The sequence below is a fragment of the Protopterus annectens genome, chromosome 6.part0, assembly GCF_019279795.1.
Source record: "Protopterus annectens isolate FY-2018-M chromosome 6.part0, PAN1.0, whole genome shotgun sequence".
Classification (NCBI taxonomy): Eukaryota; Metazoa; Chordata; order Ceratodontiformes; family Protopteridae; genus Protopterus; species Protopterus annectens.
This window is the reverse complement of record NC_056737.1, coordinates 600,286,692-600,307,026: the sequence shown is the minus strand read 5'-3', so window position 1 is coordinate 600,307,026 and position 20,335 is coordinate 600,286,692. Positions and strand designations below refer to the sequence as shown.

General features: G+C 49.0%; 1 protein-coding gene across 2 annotated transcripts in view; it reads left to right on the top strand.

Annotated features, from left to right (window-relative positions):
• PRPF39 (pre-mRNA processing factor 39) overlaps nucleotides 1–20,335 on the top strand; it is a 1,439,843-nt gene that overhangs the window by 509,529 nt on the left and 909,979 nt on the right. The gene's annotated exons all lie outside the window — the stretch shown is intronic.

Here is a 20,335-nt window from a genome sequence, read left to right as displayed (position 1 = left end):
GGCAATTGCTTCATATACACTGACAACTACTTGCCTAAAGCAAACTGTAACTATAACATGAAATTAGAATCAGCCCTCTCACATTACAACAAACAAGACAGGTTGTCAGCACTCTCACCTTCCCTCTCACACGAGAAGGTCGACACACAAACCCACATATGCGAAGGTACTCACTAAGAGCCTATTAAAAGACCAGAGACGTCCCAAGCACAAACATACACGTACCGGTACATGAACAGAATCCAGCGCAGCACACAACACACAAATGTCCTTCTATTCTGATGTTGCAGTATTCATAACAGTACGGAGAAGCTGCCTGCAGTGCCACTGTCCGGCCAGTATACCAGAGTTATTGTCCTGGAGGGTACGTGTGACTACTATGAGGGCCCTAAACTGGCGTTTGGTATAAAGGTGACGTCTGCGTGTACCCTACTCAGAAATTTTCTGCAGCAGTGAACATCGGATGCCAATTCGCCAGTTCTACCATACTTTGCGTTTTATCAGATGACTACAGTTACAAGTATCGAGACCAGACGACCGTTTGGACCATTCAGATAAGTGCCCACTGAGGTTTTTTCCATAGTTTTGCTTGCTTTTTTAGACTTGCATGTCAGCTAGAAAAGGAATTGTGCTTGTGGGAGACAAATTCCTCACAAGGACACGCACGATAAGCGTGTTTTCTGTCTAGGTGAGGCCCACGACCATACATCCTGTTATGTCTGTAAGTTGTTCATCCCCAAAACGCTTCGTAACCTCCATTTGCAACAGGTGTCACACACCCTCTCGTCTGGGGTTTTCTATAAATGTAGAAAATTCTCCCCTGACTCCTTCTCAGGACATGATTTTTCTGGGGTGCAGACTACGGACAGACTGGATGAAGGCCTTCATACCGGACCAAAGGATTCAAGAACTGTTGTCTGTACTTCATCCAGATCCTTTCCCAAACCTTTCTGACAGCTCGGGAATTTCTGAAACTATTAGGCTACATGGCATCCCTTATACCCATGTTGCCTTTGGCAAGACTACACATGCGCAAAGCGGTAGCGTTGTCACCTCATAGGAAGAGGTTCTCCCGTTTGTTTCTCGGCTGGAGCGCCTTCTGTGTGGAGTCTGCATGTCCTCCCTGCGGTTGACTGGCGTTCAGAAGACATGCGTGAATGGTCATGCCTTCGTTGAAGGTTGGGCATCGGGCTGGCACCTCGGCACCATAAAACATCTACTGCCAATCATTAACGGACCGGAGTTCCGCTGTGGCAACCCCTAACTGGGAAAAGCTGAAAGAACAACAACATTGGGCTACATGGCATCCCTTATACACATGCTCCCTTTGGCAAGACTACACGTGCAAAATTCAATGGGTACTGAAAAATCTATGGAACCAGCATTCCCAACCCTTGGATGTGCCCCTCCCACTCCTCCCTTGCTTAGAGGGAGATCCATTGGTGGATATTTGCAATACAGACCAACCCAGGGCTTCACCTTCAGACCCCAGTTCCACTTTAATGCCTTTGCACCATTGCTTTGGACCTAGGATGGGGGGCAGTGTTGTGAACAAAACAACACCTCTCAGTACAAGGCAAATGGTCCACTCTAAGAGTAGAAGACAACATCAACATCAAGGAAATGAGAGCCTTGCTGTTAGCCCTGCTAACATTCCAACCATCTATCCTGTTAGGAACTTTAAAGGTAATCACAGACAACATGACAGTTCTGTGGCACATAAACAAGGAAGGACCAGGTCATACACTCTGTGCAGACTGCCCATTCAGATTTGGAATCTAGCAGACTCCCTCAGAGTACACCTGTTGGCCATGTATATCCCCTCTCAACAGAATTTGATGGCAGACGCATTCAGCAGAACCTCTACCCCCTCTCACGAATGGATGCTACAGAGGAAGGTTTTCCTAGACCTGATACACAGGTGGGATATTACACAAGCATACCTCTTTCCCTCCTCAGACAACAGGCAGATACCCAAATTCTGCACAAGGAACACACACCCACAAGCGTGGAAAGTGGATGCCTTCTTTTCATTGGGGGGGGGGTGCTCCTGTATGTCCCCCCCCCCCTTCACTCTGATCCAGAAAGTCGTCCTGAAAATTTAGAAGGACAAACCAAAAATCCTATTGGTGACTCCCTTTTGGCCATGACAGCATTGGTTTCCCCTCCTTTTATCTCTAGCCAAGGGCATTTACCATAGGTTACCCCACCGGATAGACCTGCCCAGACAAAGCAAGGGGTCTCTGCTACACCCACAGGTGAACAATCTAAAACTAACCATGTTAAGTTGTCTATCTCGCCTTCATTCTTGCTGGATGGGTTTGGAGCCGACCTCGGCTCCGACTCGGCCACTCTAAAAGCTCGAGAGTTGGTTCCACCGGCTCGAGGCTCCCCTTATATCCCACAATGCTAGGCGAGAGTTACCTCAGATCTCGTTTGCCGCTACAGCTATCGAGGTGTTGGTTTTCTACCGGTTCTTGGTAAGTGACTTTTCTTGTGAAGTTAGTCTATTAAAACCCCTTTAATTTTAATATTTTTACTTATTTCCCTTAGTTTAGAGGAATTCTTATCCCCTTTCTTAAAAATTCCTGTTTTTTTCCCTCAAGAACTTTAAGTTCTTCCCTTGGGCCTACAGGCCCGTTTTTCTTTCCCTAGTGGAGTGTGTGTGTTATTTTTCTTATTTAAAACCTAGTTAGTGGTTTATTATAATTTAAACTAGACAGGGTGTAATTGGTGTGTTTGTGACTGTGTGTGTGATTACACCTTTTGAGATGTCTAAAGAAGCAAAGGTCTCCGGATTCAAGAAGTGTGATGCGTGCTGTCAGAAAATGTCTCTGACAGACGCTCACACTTCTTGTGTCTACTGTCTGGGACCTTTGCACCTGCAGGACTCCTGTGCTGTGTGCCATGGCTTCAGCCCCAGGGTCCTGCAGGAAAGAAAAAATAAGTTAATTTTAAGGGGCTTACTCAAGCCAGAGGATTCCCTTTCTGTATCTACAGGGAAGCCCTCTAAGGCATCTAGGTCTTGGCTCCGACAACTGAGCCGAGATCTAAGGTTTCTAAACCTCTGTCTACATCGGCTCCGGCTGGAGCCGATGAGTCTCAGTCCACAGTTTCTGTGGTTCCCTCGGCTCCGGCTGGAGCCGAGGTATTAGAATTCCGTGTCGGCTCCGACCAGACCTTCGGAGCCGACAACTAGGAAGAGGTCCAGGTCACCATCCCTTGGCTCCGTTCATTCGGCTCCAGGATCTCCCCTGCTGTCTGAACGGAGCCAAAGATCTCACTCCTCTAGGTCATCGAGGCTGTCGGATCATTACCTTCAGAGGGTAGTGAGTCGACTTCTTAAGTCCGAGGCACTGGCCCAGATGCTTCAGAGCCCGACTCATCAGTCGATGCCTGCCCCGGTCCATCAATATATTCCTCCTTCGACTCTCTTGAGCTCGGAGCCGGGTCGTGTCGGAACCGAGACTGTGATAGCGTCGGAGCCGATACAATTGTCTTCGGCTCCGTCGTCGGCTCAGATTTCTTCCTTGGAAGAATCTCGGCGCCGGACTTCCCTCGTCGGCTCCGAGGGGGTGAGTGGCATCGGACCCTTGTCCGACCCCCCTCTCCCTCTCGGTGCTTCGGCGCTGGTGAGTTCGGCTCCGACATCGGCCTCGGAGCCATCGCTGTCAGTGCCGAGGGAGGTTCTTAGCTTCTCGGAGCGGGGACCTCTGGCTTTGCCTGACAGGGGTGCATTCGAGGTCATGCGGAGTGTGTTAGAGCCTGGCTCTACTCCACAGTCGGCTCCGTCCGCCCCTCCCTCTACGGTGCCTCAGGTCAAGTGGACTCACTCCCTCATCCCGGACCGCAGAGAGCCAGCTCCTCAGGAACCCCCTGTGGGGATTTCATCCTCTTCTGAGGCCTCTCCTGATTTGGCAGAAGAGCCCCCTCGGAAGAGGAAGTGTAAGAGGAAACACATTGACTCACCTGAGTCCATCACGTCTGACACAGATTTAGATGATTCTGAGGGTTCCCCCCGTTCCCCTTCTGAAGATATCTCATTTGCAGACATTCTAGAGATCCTGAAGCAGAGGGGAAATTGGCCAGCCCTCAACCCTTCGGAGGATGAATCTGTGTATCTTGAGGCGTTTGGCTCTCGCCCTTCCACCTCCTGGGTGTCCCCCCCCTTTGACCCCCTCATGCAGGTGGTTGCTAAGAAGGCATGGACGGCTCCTGATTCAGTGGACCCCACTCCCAGGAGACCCTCCAAGTTCATAACGGCACCAGCAGACAAACAGTTCTTGACAAAAGGAGTCTCTCTGGATGCTATGGTGGTAGCTGTTGCCACTAAGAAGGAGCTAGCTGATCCTTCAGTACCTGTCCATCCACCTAACAAGGAATCTAGGTCCATGGACAGGTACGGGAAGCGGATGTTCTCGTCAGCGACATTTACCATGCGTTAAGCTGAACTACCTATGCCATTTTACTCGTCTTCAAAGGGACTTGATCAAGGAAGCGAGTGAAATGTTAAAGGACCCTACAGCTGCGGGTTTTCAAGATAAGATGAACACGCAGCTGGCTACCCTTAACTCCATAACCAACTCCTCCATGCGCCTTCTTTCTTACGTGGCTGATGGAGCGAGTAGAGCCGCAGGGACAGGTGTGGTCTTACGTAGGCATGCCTGGATGCGGCTATGCAATTTTGCGGACCCCTTCAAGACGTCTTTCACTAACTCCCCGTTTGATGGATCATCTCTCTTTGGTCCTCAAGTGAAAGAAACCTTGACTAGGTGCGAAACTGATGGCAAGACCCTTTCTGCCGTCGGAGTCCGTTTTTCTACTCCTTCTAGGCCTTACCCCAAAGGCCAGAAAGGTGGAAAGATGTGGTTCCGTAAACTATCTCAAGGGACTTCGCCTGACGCACAGAGTCGTTTCCCCACCAGAGGCAGAGGCGGGAATAACAATGGTAGACGTCGCCCTAGGGGCAGGGGGGGTCCGCAGAACCAGGGCAATCGGGAAGCCTTCTCTGACAAGCCCTTTCAGCATCCCTGAGGTGTTGCCCGACTGCCCACCTTCGGAGGCAGTCGGGGGAAGATTGTCACTGTACCCAGAAGCCTGGCTATCCCTGACTCAAGACAAATGGGTACAGTCCATCATTTCCGAAGGCTATTCTATCCCCTTTCTTCGCATTCCAAACCAATCAAAAAAATCCCTTCCAGATGTTCCACCCGCTCAAAGGGATTTAGCGGTTTTGGAGATTTCAAAACTGCTTGCAAAAAGAGCAATTCAGCCAGTTCCAGCAGACCAGCAAGGATCCGGAATCTACTCAAGGTTCTTTTTAGTTCCAAAGAAAACAGGGGACTGGAGACCAATTTTGGATCTCAGTATCTTGAACAGATCAGTCAAGAAAACAAGATTTCGGATGGTCACGCTGCAATCCATCCTTCCCCTTTTGGGCAAAGGAAACTGGATGTGCTCTATAGACCTTCAGGATGCGTACTATCACATAAAAATGAACAGACGCTCCAGAAGATTCCTCCGCTTCAGGCTGGGAACCAGTCATTTTCAGTTCAGGGCCCTGCCCTTTGGTCTCACCACTGCCCCCGGTGTTTACCAAATGCATGGCAGTGGTAGCTTCTCACCTGAGACAAGGATTCCAGGTGTTTCCATATTTGGACGACTGGCTCCTCACAGCTCCCACCAAGCATCTCCTTCTGATGGCCAGGGATTACACCTTTCGCATTTGTCAAAAGTTAGGCATTTCAATAAATTGCGAAAAGTCTGTTTTGTCGCCTTGTCGCTATTACTTTCATAGGCGCAAATCTAGACACAGTAGACATGTCTCGAGACTAACACATCAGAGAATAACAGACATTCACAAACTGGTCTCACTCCTTTTCAACAACAACAGAATCAAAGCCAGGTTAGTTCTGAAAGTGTTGGGAATTATGGCGGCCATACCTCTGCTTCCATTAGCCAGATTCCACATGCGATCCTTCAATGGATGCTCTTTACTCAATGGTCATACCAGCAACTTCCAATGTCTCACACCATTATGATCACGCAGGCGTGCAAAAATCATCTCATGTGGTGGATGTCTTCCCCTCAGCTCTTGTTGGGAAGACCCTTTGTTCCACCCTCCGGTTGCTACTCTGACAACGGATGCCTCCCTGATCGGGTGGGGGCATTATCAGGGCAGGACGGTCCAGGGCACATGGCAACCAAACGAATGCCACTTGCACATAAATGTTCTGGAGATGAGAGCAGTGCTTTTAGCGTTGCAAGCCCTTCAAGACTCTCTTCCCTTGGGAACGATTGCAATCCAGACAGACAATATGTCTGTAGTGTGGTACATCAACAAACAAGGCGGAACCAGGTCATACCCCCTGTGTCGAGAAGCACTCAGATTGTGGCAATGGGAGATTTCTTCTCAGCGGTTTCTGATAGCAACGCACATCCCCGGGAAGTCCAATCAAATTGCAGACAAGTTGAGCAGAGCTATCCTCATGCCTCACGAGTGGTCTCTGAAAGACTCTGTTGTGAGAGAAATTTTCCTCAAGTGGGGTCAGCCTTGCTGCGATCTTTTTGCTACTCCCCAAAACAGCAAGTGCAGAGAATATTTCACTCTATTCCCTTTACCAGGCCAACCCAGCAGAGACGCTCTAGTCCAAGTTTGGCCCCGGGGACTTCTGTATGCATTTCCTCCCTTCCCACTAATCTCTCAAGTGATACAGAAAGCTATCGCTCAGAAGGCCTCATTGATCCTCATTGCTCCTTACTGGCCTCGACAGGTGTGGTTCCCCTTTCTACATCGATTTCTATTGGAGCGACCGTGGAATCTGGACCTAGTTCCAGATCTTTTGATCCATCAGTCTGGTCAGTTTCATCGCTCCCTCCCCTCTCTGAACCTCACTGCTTGGTTCTTCCAGTTCCAACCTTAGCCAGGCTTCCTCAGTTATCTCCCTCCGTTCGAGATATTTTGATAGCTTCCCATAAATCTTCCACTCGGAAGATTTATTTGAGTAAGTGGAAACGCTTCACATATTGGGCTCAAGGAAAGGACATAGATCCTTTCACTGCTTCCATCCAATTAGTCCTTGAATTTCTAGCTGAACTCTTCCATGCAGGTTCATCTCCCTCTACTCTTAAAGTTCAATTGGCAGCTATTTCTAACTTTCATGTGGGTATTTCTGAATCTGCCTTAATGTCCCACAAGCTTTGCAAAGCCTTTTTGAAAGGAGTTTTTCTTCTCAGACCTCCTATAAGAAATCCTCCTTCTCCTTGGGACCTAAATTTAGTTCTTGCTTCTTTGATTCTTCCCCCTTTCGAACCTGCAGTCTCCTGTTCTTTAAAATTGCTATCATGGAAGACTCTTTTCTGGTAGCTATTACTTCAGCTAGAAGAGTTTCAGAGCTTCAAGCACTCAGCTGTCGACCTCCTTATCTATTGTTTCATAAGGACAGAGTATCCTTACGAACTAACCCGTCCTTTTTGCCTAAGGTGGTCTCGACGTCAAATCTAAATCAAAGCATTGACCTCCTGTCTTTTTTCCAGAATATTCCAATAGGTCTGAACAAAAATTACACTGCCTGGATGTTCATCGTCAATTGAGGTACTACTTGGATAGAACAAAACAATTCAGAAAATCTGATCAGCTGTTTGTCTCCTATGCGGAAAGCAGAAAGGGACTTTCAGTTTCAAAGGTATCATTATCCAGATGGCTAACATCTTTGATTTCCCTTGTATATGAAATTAGACACCAAAACCTGCCTAATAAACCTAAGGCCCATTCCACCAGAGCTTTGGCTACTTCTTTAGCCTTCCAAGACAGACTGCCTATTGACACCATTTGTGCAGCGGCTACTTGGGCTACTCCTCACACTTTCATTTCTCATTATAAGTTGGACTTAGCTTCTAGGCATAGTGCTAACTTTGGTTCCACTGTTCTCAGGAGTCTGTTCCGTTAGGCCACCCGGGACAAGGTGCTAGGGACGCGGTCCCATCCAGCAAGAATGAAGGCGAGATAGACAACTTAACATATAGAAGTTATGTTCTTACCATAACGTTCCATGTTAGTTGTCTTCTTCTCGCCTTCTTCTTGCGTCCCACCCTCCTTCCCCCTGGCCTGGACAGACCTAGAGGAGTTGTGATTGTGATCTCTCTTTCTACCACCTCTTTCTTAGGCATATGCTGTTGTGCGTATTTCCTGGATCAGGATGTAGGTCACCCTTCTTTCTTCCTGTTGTTAGAGGTGGACTCTGTTTAGAGTTATTCTGTTACTATTATAAGCTGGGGTTAGCTTACAAACGAGATCTGAGGTAACTCTCGCCTAGCATTGTGGGATATAAGGGGAGCCTCGAGCCGGTGGAACCAACTCTCGAGCTTTTAGAGTGGCAGTCGGGCCGAGGTCGGCTCCGAACCCATCCAGCAAGAAGAAGGCGAGAAGAAGACAACTAACATGGAACGTTATGGTAAGAACATAACTTCTATTTATGGGTGATAGAATCCTGATCCGTTACAGACACCTTTACTCAGAGGGTGTACTTAATGTTCTGCAGGAGGCCAGAAAACCTAGCACTAGGAGAAACTATGTGGCTAAATGGCTCAGATTCTCCATTTGTTATCTTAGGAACAAACAGGACCCTCTCACTAACCCCATCCCTAGGGTCCTGTCATACTTGTTTGAGCTACTCCAAACAGGACTGACGTATTCCTCGATCAAATTCCCCTTGTCTGCCCATTTTACCTCCCCTGGCATCCAGGCTGGAAGTCGAACTCTTTTTAAGAGGTGTCCTCCACATTAAACCCCCACAGAAACCCATCCCTCTTCCATGGGATCTAAACTTTGTATTAGAAAAGCTAACACTATCTCCCTTTGAACCAGCACATTCTGCTTCTCTAAAATTTTATACATTCAGAACAGTTTTGCTAGTTGCCCTCATATCTGCCAGGAGGGTTTTGGAGATCCAAGCCCTGATGGCCACATCCCCCTACCTAATCTTTCACAGGGACAGAGTGGTGCTCAAGACCAACCCCTACTTCATGCCCAAGGTAGTTTATGAGCTCTCATTGAATCAAACCATTAACCTACCTGTCTTTTGCCCCCATCCTCAAAATGCTTCAGAGAAGACCCTTCACTCTCTAGACGTGCACAGACAATTAAGATATTATAGGTTCATAGGCTGGTACTAGGCTATCAGCCCTAGGGCCTATACAAGCTTAGCCATAACAATTCCCTGGCTATTTCTTCCCACACTATTTACTTCCCTGGACCCCTGTCTAGCAGGGTAACTGACGTGATCCCTGGGGTGAATTTCCTTTCTCCCATCCAATCGTCAAGGTTGCTTTTAAAGAGGGCCAGAGAGGCATTCTGCTTGACATGTATGGGCAATCTATTTCAGAGTCTGGGGAGTCTCTAGGTAAGGAACCTATCTCGTCAGCATGTTATGTTTATTGTGATGACAAGGTTTAGATCCCTGGAGCGTGTAACTCTGAGGGATTGGGATTTCTTTAAGTGTAGCATGTCCAACAGCTCTGGGTTTGACATGGCCTTGTATGTTAAGCAGAGATCGCCTCTGAGTAGACGATATGTGACAGAGTATAGCTGGAGTTTTTTAAGGCGGTCAGCGTAGGGCATCTGCTTTAGGCCTGTGATTCTTTTAGTGAGGTATTTCTGCGGCCTTTCCAGTTGTTGCAGAGTCTTGAGAGATACATACCAAACGGGACGTTGTATTTTATAATGGGTCTAATGAGGGATGAGTACAGTGGGACAATGATCTCCTTTTTTCTGGATGAAAAGCCCTTAGTGATGAGGTGTGCCACATAGAAGGATTTCCTGACTGTTGTGGCGATGTGGTTATCGAAGATGAGACCACTGTCCACCTGTGTCCCTAAGTCTCTTATCACACTTTCGGTGTTTAGTGTACTGCCACTTGTATGGTAATTCATGGGTACATGTTTTTTTCCCAAAGGGGATAACTATACATTTCTTGGCATTGAGCTTGAGCCCATGGCTCTGGCACCAAGCATCTGTTTCTGTAAGGTCCTTTTGTAGAGTATCCACATAATTTGGGGATTCAGTAATGGCTCCCAGTTTCCAGTCATCTGCGAACTTTGTTAGCCAGAGTCCCTTAGTGTTGGTCTGTACTTCATAGAAGTAGATGCCAAACAACAGCGGTCCCAGGACTGAACCCTGAGGTACTCCACTTGTTTGGAGCTGGATTTGGAGTCGGCTGCTTTTACAGTGTAGGTTCTATATCAGTAAGCCAGTTAGCACCCCATTGGGTGACGTAGGGATTAATGCCAGCTTAGTAAGTTTATCTATGATTCCAGAGTGGGGGATGGTGTCAAATCCTTGGCAAGGTCTAGATAGGCTGTGTGGACCACCTTACCTTTGTCCATGGCTCTGGAGACTGATTTGAAGAAGTCAGACAGGTTCAGGAGACGAGATCGACCCTTCACGAACCCAAACTGGGTGGGGTCCAGTGTTTGAAGGTTGCCAATGTCTTTGTTTACAAGTTCCATGATAATACACTCCATGGCCTTGCAGATGAGGCTTGTCAGACTGATGGGATGGTAGTTTCCAGGATCCAAGGTGGATCCCCCTTTGTGGGGTGGGATAACTGTAGGTCTGCGCCACTCAGTGGGCACGAAACCTGAGGTGAGGCTATGATTAAACATGACACTTAGGTGAGGTGCCAGTTCATATTGTAGTTCATGTAGTACACAGCCTGGGATGTCATCTGGTCCCATGGATGCTGTATTCTTAGCTTTGGAGAGTGAATTTTTTACCTGTGTGGCCGTTATTACTGGAATTTGGCAATCTTCCGGTATTGAGATGGGTCATTTAGGGGGTGAGAGGGGGGTGAAGTTGGCACTGAATCGATCTGCCAGGATATTGGCAATATCCTTGGGATCAGTATATTTAATGCCATTCTGTTTTAGCTCAGAGTAGATCTGAGCATTGCCATTTATATTCTTGACATAGTTATAGAATGTCTTGTGGTTGTCTTTGGAATCTTTGGCAATTTTATTTTCGTAATTAGCTTTGGAGGATTTTATGAGGGATCTCAGTTTCTTACTGAGGCTGGTAAGGGAGCTTTTTGCATACTGGGATTTTCCTCTCTTCTGCAACAGTTTCTTCCTTTTGTTGTAAAGTTTGTTTATGGCAGGGGACCACCAGATTGGCTTCCTTTTTTTGGATGAGAGCATCTTGGTTCTATTTGGGATGGCATGATTCATGCATGAGTGGATGTGCTTGTACAGTGCCTTAGTGTAGGATTCAGCAGTTGAACTTTCAGTTCCCGTCTGCATGGGTGTCATGAAGTTTGTCACTTCTGACATGAGTAGCATGAAGTTGGCTTTGGAGAAGTTTTTTATGGAGGTTTCCTTACGGGGGGGTGGGGGTGGGATGTGGATGTTAAGGGTGATTAGCTTATGGTCAGACGTGACTAACGAGGGGGTGACCATAGGTGTGGAGCATCGATTTCCCATGTTGGTAATGATCGGGTCTAGGATATTGGAGCCCCTGGTGGGGCTATGGATTAGTTGATCCAGGGCATTGGAATTTATGAATTCCAAGAACCGCTGGGCAAAGGTGTTGGTACACGAGTAGTTTTCCCAGTTAATGGCAGGGTAGTTAAAATTACCCAGTATTAAGGTGTTTGGTTCTATCTTAATGTTTTCCAGTATGTTTAGAAAGGTGTAGTGAGAATCTTGGGGCATGGTGGGGGATCTGTAGCAAGCTACAATTTGGACTGCAGTCTTACCTAGTGTTGGTTGCACCTGGAGAATTTCAGACGCATTGTGTTGGGCAACTAGCCTGGTGGTGTGAATATCCTTGGTGAATATTGACACTCCTCCACCTTTAGTGTCTTGGTCCTGGTTTGGTGGCCGAAAAGTGTGGTAAGAGTTGTAGCCTGGCATTGCAGGGGTGCTCTCTGAAGCCTTGCACCAGGTTATATAGACAAAACCAAAGACATCAGGAAATCAGAACAGTTTTGTTTCCTTCCATCCCAGAGCACTAGGGAAAGCTGTATCTAAGCAAACCATTGCCTCGTGGATCTCCCAAGTCCATCTCCTTCTGCTACTCCCACCATAGAAAAACCTTACAAAGCAGTATCAAACTCATTCCACCAGAGCAGCTGCCTCCTCTTCTGCCTTTTTCAAAAGCATCGATTCCCCTTCTAATTTAGAGGCAGCCATTTGGACCTCAGTGCACACCTTCACCAAACACGACAAGCTGGACATGGCATCCTGTGCTAAAGTCGGTTTTGCCAGAACTATCCTACAGGGTCTCCTGGACCACGGAAATCATTCCTCCTCCCAGGATCATACTTAAAGCTCTGGTACTCTCCCTACTGTTATGAATACTGCAACATCAGAATAGGAGGACATAGAATAGTTGTGTAAGACCTTAACATAACCATAGATGTCCTTCTCTACTATGTTGGAGTGTTTAGTCCACCCTCCTACCCGTTTCTTGCTTCTGCTATAGCAGGTATTTTATGGACACCTGTGGCCATCATCTTCCCCAGGTCTCTGCCTACATAGCCTTATTACTGCCCTGGCTGTAGCAGGCATGTAAGTCTAAAGGTCTCAGTTAGGACCCTCCTGAAAACCTCAGGGACACTAGTATATGCAGCAGAAAGTAATCTGAGGAGTGTATGTGCAGACGGAAGCACTTTACATAATCGAATTACTGAAATCTCGAATGTCATATGGTCGAGACCATATGATCGACATTTCAGTATATCGAATATGTAAAGTTTTAAAAAATAACACTTTACTTACCTTAAAACGTTACGTGCACACAGAGGCAAGGCTTCTTGTACGCTCTGTGTGTACGTAATGTTATCTTTTTTGTGGTGTTGACAGGAAGTGGGAAATCTCCCGTTTTGCGCTTCCGCATACAGTGCAATATGGGAGATTTCCCTTTTCCCCACTGTAGCGCAATTTCGGAGTTGGTATATTTAAGTAGGGGGGGGGGGCACAGCAAAAGCAATTTTTTTTTTTTTTTTTTTTTGCGTTTCATTTTAGAAGTTAGAGTTTCCAAAACTCTATCTTTTGGTCTCAACCATGTGAGGTTCGAAGTTTTGGGAATTCGAGCTTCTAAAGTGAATCCTTTATACCTAATGCTGGTTTACGGCCTTTGTAGCCAACGTCACACATACCCTCCAGGACAAAGACTTTGGTATAATGGCCGGACAGTGACGCTGCAGGCAGCTACTCCCTACTGTTATGAATACTGTCACATAGAAGAGAAGAACATCTATGGTTATGGTAAGGTCTTGCACAACTATTGTATCAGTGTCTCAGCAAATATAAGCCCCTAAGGCAAAACACCTCAAAACAAATGATCTGAAGTAGGAGATTCATTTGTCTGCAACCTGTGGGTTATGGATCCGATATCGGATCCGAACCGGCATGGTTTACCAGCTATGGATCCAAGCTCTTAGCTCCTCCCCTCACCCATAATGCCCTGCTCTACCCTCATGACCTCAGATCTCGTTTGCCGCGCATGGTGACCAGGTTGTGTTTTTCAAAGCTCTCCAGCCAAGTGAAATTTATAGTCTTAAAGTGCTTATTTTTGAAAGTTTTGTGTGAAAGTTGTGTGGAAGTGTAGGTCTCCCTTTATATTATTTTACTTTTAGTCTCTTAAAATTTAATTTTATTTATCCCTCCCCTCGCTGGTAGCGTAGTGTGTGTTTGGGCCTGTTGAGTGGTTTTGTTACTTTACTTTAACTAGTTTTAGTAACCTTGTTTTTTGCTTTTGGGATGTCTGAGCAGCCCAAAGCTGTATTTTCTAAGTGCTCCGAGTGTGGCCATAAGCTTTCCCCAGCTGATGGCCACACTCGGTGTGTTAGATGCCTGGGGGTTGAACACCTCACATCTGGATGTTCCATTTGTGCAGGGTTCAACCCCAGGGCATTGAAGGAGCGGAGGTCCAAGCTTGTCTTGGCGGGTCTTTTGCCGCCGGACTCGGCTCCGGCCTCCGCTCCTTCGGGGGTAACCGTTACCACGGTTGTCCCCTCTCCGGCTCCCCCTCCTCCTCCTGGGACTCAACCTCCCTGTAGTGGTTCGGAGGAGAGGGAAGCTAGGAAGAAGGACCGGAGGGAGAAGCACCTTAAGCGGTGGGCCGAGACCTCTGTTTCGGCCCCGCCAGCCAAGCGGGCTTCTCCTCCGGCCTCCTCGTCTGCTGGCTCTCCCCCTCCTCGGCTCCGGTCTCCAGTGTGTTTTTCACCGGGACCTGAGGAGGAGGAGACCCGATCTCCGTCGAGGCTATCGAGGAGGCACTCAAGGCCTACCTCGGTAGCCTCGTCGAGATCAACTTATAGCCTGTCAGATGCTGATCTGGACCGGATGATGAGAAGGTTCATCCAGGCCCAGATGCAGATGGGAGTGCTCTTGCCTCCCCTCTGGGGAGCTCGACCCCTTTTCAAGCCAATTGCTCCTTCTCTGACCCGCTACCGGGTTGGAGCAGTTGGAGCCGAGCAGCTTCGGAACCGGGGGTGGGTCGGCGCTGATAGTACTTGGTACTTCGGATCCGACCCTGCCCTCGAGTGCATCGGATCCGACCTCTCGGAGCCTGGATCCGAGCCGGATCCGGGGATCAGTGCTCCTTCGGCGCCGTCTGTGTCGGAGCGCACTGTCCCTTCGGATCCGAGCGCTTCAGCGCCGGCTCCGATCCACTCCTCGGATCCGAGGTGGAGCCGATTGTCGGATCCTTTGGTCGAGGTCGGCTCCCCTTCGGCTTTTGATGTAGTGGAGAGGGCCCTGTTGAGGGTCTCTGGACCCCGGCACTTGCCGGCTCCGTCCCGCACTCCCTCTGCACTGGGTCAGGCTTCCACCATCCGGCCCTTGGGACAGCCCGCTCCTGTGCCCCAATCTGTTCCCCTGGAACAGGTTACTGTTTGCGAGGAGTCCTCTGACAGCCCCCCAGAGGATGTTCCTCGCAAGCATACGTGCAAAAGGAGGCACATTGACTCCCCCGAGTCTCTCACGGAAGACACGGATTTGGAGGAAGGGGAAGGCTCCCCACGGTCACCCCCCGAGGATGTCTCTTTTGGAGACATCATGGAAATGCTCCGCATAAGGGGGGGGTGGTCTGCCCCCAAGTCTTCCTCGGACGAGTCCGTGTTCTTGGAGGCATTTGAAGCGGGCCCGTCTACCTCTTGGGTGTCCCCTCCTGCCGACCCCCTGGTGGACCTCATTACCACCAGGGCGTGGAAGGAACCGGACACCGTGGAGCCAATCCCTAAAAGGCCCGACCGGATTCTGAGTCCCCCGGCTGACCGTGCCCATTGGAGTAAGGGGCCTCCGGTAGATGCCATGTTGACGGCGGCGGCCACCAAGAGGGAACTTGCTCAGGAGAGTCCCTCAGTCCATCCCCCGAGCAAGGAGTCTTTGATGATGGACCGCTTGGGGAAGCGGATGTTTAGTTCAGCGACCTTCTCGGTAAGGGCGCTGAACTATCTGGCACATGTGATTAGGATGCAGCGCGATCTTATTAAAGAGTACGCTGCATCCCCCCCAGAGTCCATGTCGGAGGAGGACAAAGTGCTGCACTCCACCCGCATGGCCACTCTCAGGTCAGTTACCAATACCTCTATGCGGCTACTCTCCCATGCTACGGAAGGCGCCACTAGAGCCGCAGGGGCAGGTCTAGTTACTGGACGCCAGGCCTGGCTCCGTCATTGCGATTTCTCAGAGCCCTTCAAAGCGTCATTTGCGAACGCCCCCTTCGATGGTTCTGCCCTCTGGCAAAACTGTTCGACACTTTGACCCAGAGCGAGAAGGACGGGAAGACGCTGTCTGCCGTCGGAATCCGCTTCTCTGCACCCCAGAGGCCCTATTCTAGGAACCAAAAGGGTCAGAAGAAGATGTGGTTCCGGAAGTTGCAGCAATCCCAGCCTGCTCCGGACAACCAGTCCTTCCGTGGCAGAGGAGGACAGGGAGGACGCCGCCCTAGAGGCAGAGGGGCTCCCAGGAACTTCGGGTCCAGAGAACCCTTCTCTGAACGGCCCACGCAGCAACCCTGAGGGGTTGCCCGGCTGCTCCACTCTGGAGGCAGTCGGGGGATGTTTTTCGGAGCACCTAGCGGCATGGGAGTCCATAACATCAGACCGCTGGGTTCTCCAGATCATATCCAGAGGATACCGTATCCCCTTTCGTCACTTGCCAAAATTGAAGTCCCTCCCCGACGTTCCACCCGGTCAGTGGGAGGCCGCTTTGGCAGAAATTGGCCATCTGCTAAAGAAAAGAGCCATCCAGCCCATCCCCCCAGACCAGATCGGATCAGGGTTCTACTCCAGGTTCTTTTTAGTGCCAAAAAAGACGGGGGATCTAAGACCAATTTTAGACCTTTCTCTCTTGAACCTGGCAGTTCCAAAGGAGAAGTTCCGAATGGTCACTCTGCAGTCTATTCTCCCCCTTCTGGGAGAAAATCACTGGATGTGCTCCATAGACCTCAAGGATGCGTACTACCATATACTAATGGACAGGCGCTCCAGGAGGTTTCTCCGCTTCGGCTGGGAGCCAGTCACTACCAGTTCGGGTCCTTCCCTTTGGTCTCACCACAGCCCCAGGGTGTTCACCAAAGTATTAGCAGTGGTAGCGGCCCACCTGAGGCTTCAGGGGGTACAGGTCTTTCCCTACCTGGACGACTGGCTCCTTACCGCCCCAACAAGGCATCTACTACTATTGGCGCGAGACTCCTTTCTCCATCTTGCTCCCCGTCTGGGCATTACTATTAACACAAAAAAATCCAACCTAGCACCCACGCAGTTCATAGATTTTATAGGTGCCAGGTTAGACACAAAGAGTTTAAAAGCCTTCCTCACTGCGGACAGAGTTCAAAGTCTGCAACTCCAGGTGCGGGCCATTCTCCACTCAAGCTCAGTTCCGGCGGAGTTGGTCCTGAGGGCTCTAGGGTCCATGGCGGCTGCTATAGCACTTCTTCCTCTCGCCAGGTTCAATATGCGCATCCTCCAGTGGACACTCCTAGTACAGTGGTCGTATCTTGCTCTTCCTATGCATCATCCCATTGCGATCAGCAGGGCTTGCAAACGGTCCCTCCTGTGGTGGCTTCACTCTCCAGATCTCCACGGAGGCCGCCCATTTTGTGCTTCTCCCCCTCTCGCCACGGTGACCACGGACGCCTCCCGCCTCGGGTGGGGGGGCATTTTGCAGGCCGGACCGTCCAAGGCACGTGGAACAATTCAGAGACCTTACTGCATATCAACGTTCTAGAGATTAGAGCAGTGCTCTTAGCGTTGCTAGCACTTCAGGCCTTTCTTCCCTTGGGAACAATTGCGATTCAATCGGACAACATGTCGGTTGTCTGGTATATCAACAAGCAGGGAGGAACCAGGTCTTACCCTCTTTGTCGAGAAGCCATGAGAGTTTGGGAATGGGCAATCTCCACCAACCGCTTTCTCATAGCAACGCACATTCCGGGTCGGTCCAACATCCTGGCGGACAAACTCAGTCGCACCATTCTCACCCCTTACGAGTGGTCTCTCAATACTCAAGTAGCGGAACGCATATTCGCACGGTGGGGAACTCCTCCTTGCGATCTTTTTGCCTCTCCCTCAAACACCAAGTGCGACAGTTTTTCGGCTCTGATACCTCCTCCGGAGGTTCCCAAGAGGCAGCTCTGGTGCATGCTTGGCCACCCGGTCTTCTTTATGCTTATCCCCTTGCCTCTGATGCTCCAAGTTCTTCAGAAAGCCTCTCGGTTGGGGTGCAGAATGATTCTCATTGCTCCGTTTTGGCCTCGACAGATCTGGTTCCCCTTCCTAAGGTCTCACTCCGTGAATCCTCCTTGGATTCTAGATCCCATTCCGGATCCGATATCTCATCCATCCCGCTTATCTCCTCCGAACCTGGACAACCTGAAGCTGACCGCTTGGCTGCTCCAGTTCCACTCTTGATCAGGACTCCGGTATTTCGTCCCCTGTTAAGGCGATCCTGGTGGCAGCTCATAAGCCATCCACTAGGAAAGTCTACCGCAGCAAGTGGAAACGGTTTTCGTTGTGGGCGGAGCGGCAAGGCCTAAGCCCCTTCACAGTTCCTCTCCCTTTGGTGCTTGATTTCTTAACCACTCTTTTTAACGATGGTGCCAGCAGTTCCACGGTCAAAGTACAACTTGCGGCAATTTCACATTATCACATTGGTCATGACTCCAGTCAACTGATGTCGGCCAAGTTGTGTAAGATTTTCCTTAAAGGTACTTTTCTTCTCAGGCCCCCTGTAAAACAAGCGGTTCCTCCTTGGGACCTTTCCTTAGTTCTCCGGGCCTTGACCGCCCTTGAACCCGGCTACGGTAGATCTGAAATTCTTGTCGTTCAAGACTGCCTTCTTAGTAGCCATTACTTCGGCCAAGAGAGTTTCAGAGCTTCAAGCATTATCAGCTAAACCTCCTTACTTGGTCTTTCATCCGGACCGTGTTTACCTCAGGACCAACCCGTCCTTTCTTCCTAAGGTAGCTTCTGAAGCAAACATTAATCAATCCATTAACCTCCCTGTTTTTTTTCCTAAATATGAAAACAAAGGTGAATACAAGCTTCACTCCTTAGATGTTCACAGGCAACTTAGATTTTATCTAAACAGGACGGCTGGTCATAGGCAATCCGACCAGTTGTTCATTTCCTTTGCTAAATTTAATTTGGGTAAACCAATTTCTAAAGTCTCACTATCTCGCTGGATTTCACAATGTATCTTATTGGCTTATCAAGTTTCAGGAAGGCCCGCACCGGAGGGTGTACATGCCCATTCAACCCGGTCAGTCTCTACCTCGGCAGCCTTTAAGGCTAGGATTCCTCTAGATGATATTTGTGCAGCAGCCACGTGGGCTTCATCTCATACTTTTATTTCCCACTACAAGTTGGATCTTGCATCTAGGGGTAGAGCATCCTTTGGCTCTGCGGTGCTCCGGAATATCCTTCCATGATGGCCGCCCAAGATTCAGGTAGCTGGGGACTCTGTCCCACAGGTTGCAGACAAATGAATCTCCTACTTCAGATTTAGAAGTTATGTACTCACCATAACGTTCCATCTGAGTAGGTGTATTCATTTGTCTGCAACCATCCCGCCCTCCTATCCCCCTGGCCTTTCAGTTTCCTGCATATGTCGTGTTACCCTTTTCAGGGTGTTCTTGCTGTTGGCAAACTCGATCTGAGGTCATGAGGGTAGAGCAGGGCATTATGGGTGAGGGGAGGAGCTGAGAGCTTGGATCCATAGCTGGTAAACCATGCCGGTTCGGATCCGATATCGGATCCATAACCCACAGGTTGCAGACAAATGAATACACCTACTCAGATGGAACGTTATGGTGAGTACATAACTTCTAATTCTGGTTAGAGGTGACTCAGTAATGAGACATGATGATCTCACCAGGTTGAACAAGGAGGAAGTCATGGTCAGCTGCCTGTCAGGTGCTAGGATCTGTCAAGTCATGAACGCACTCATGTTGCTCAGCAACAATTACCATTATGACACTGTCATAGTACATATTCATGTAAATTACTTAAGATTCACCTCCCTGGACTGTATGAAGAGAAATATGACCAAACTCCCAAATTCTGTCCCAGGCAGGTGTGTTTGTTGCCCTAAGCAGCATTCTACCTTTACCGAGGGTGATGCCACAGTACAGTCAAAACCTGATTGATTTCAATAATTGGCTTAGCATGTGGTGTCACTCCAGGGGATCCAGTATCTGTCTGGGAAGACGTGGCCAACAGTCCACACTGCTTTGCCAAGGATGGCCTTCACCTGTCTCCTCGAGTCTTTAGAATACTGACAAAGATGTTTGCCTGCTCCATATTGCCTTTTTTAGGCATGTACAAACAACAACACTTCTGACGTAAAGAAGTCCACTAAAGACAAACTCATGGTCTTGCGGCTTAATGCTAGGGGCTTAAACAGTAGACTGTACTCCCTGGAAGCACTCCTCACCTTGGAAGATGCTGACATTTATGTAGTCAGAGACTTGTTTCAAGGCCACTGAAAGCACCCCATCCATACAGGACTACAATGCCTTTCACACATACAGACCCCAAAACTTGCGTGAAAGAACCAAAGGTGGAGGTGCATGTATATTCATCAAATCCCAAATGCACCTGAAGATTAGTGAAATAGTAGGATTCTCTAGAGCTACTACAGGTCCAATTCACTATAGGAAAAACACCCTTCCACATAATTGCAAGCTACAGGACCCCAACCATGAGCCAGGAGAAGCACACGGTCTACCCGAACTTACCAGAGTAACCCAACATTTATTTTATATTTGTTTCCCGGGGAAGTCCAACTGGGCGAGTACCCATGTTCATCGGAGGCTCGGGGGGGTGGGGGG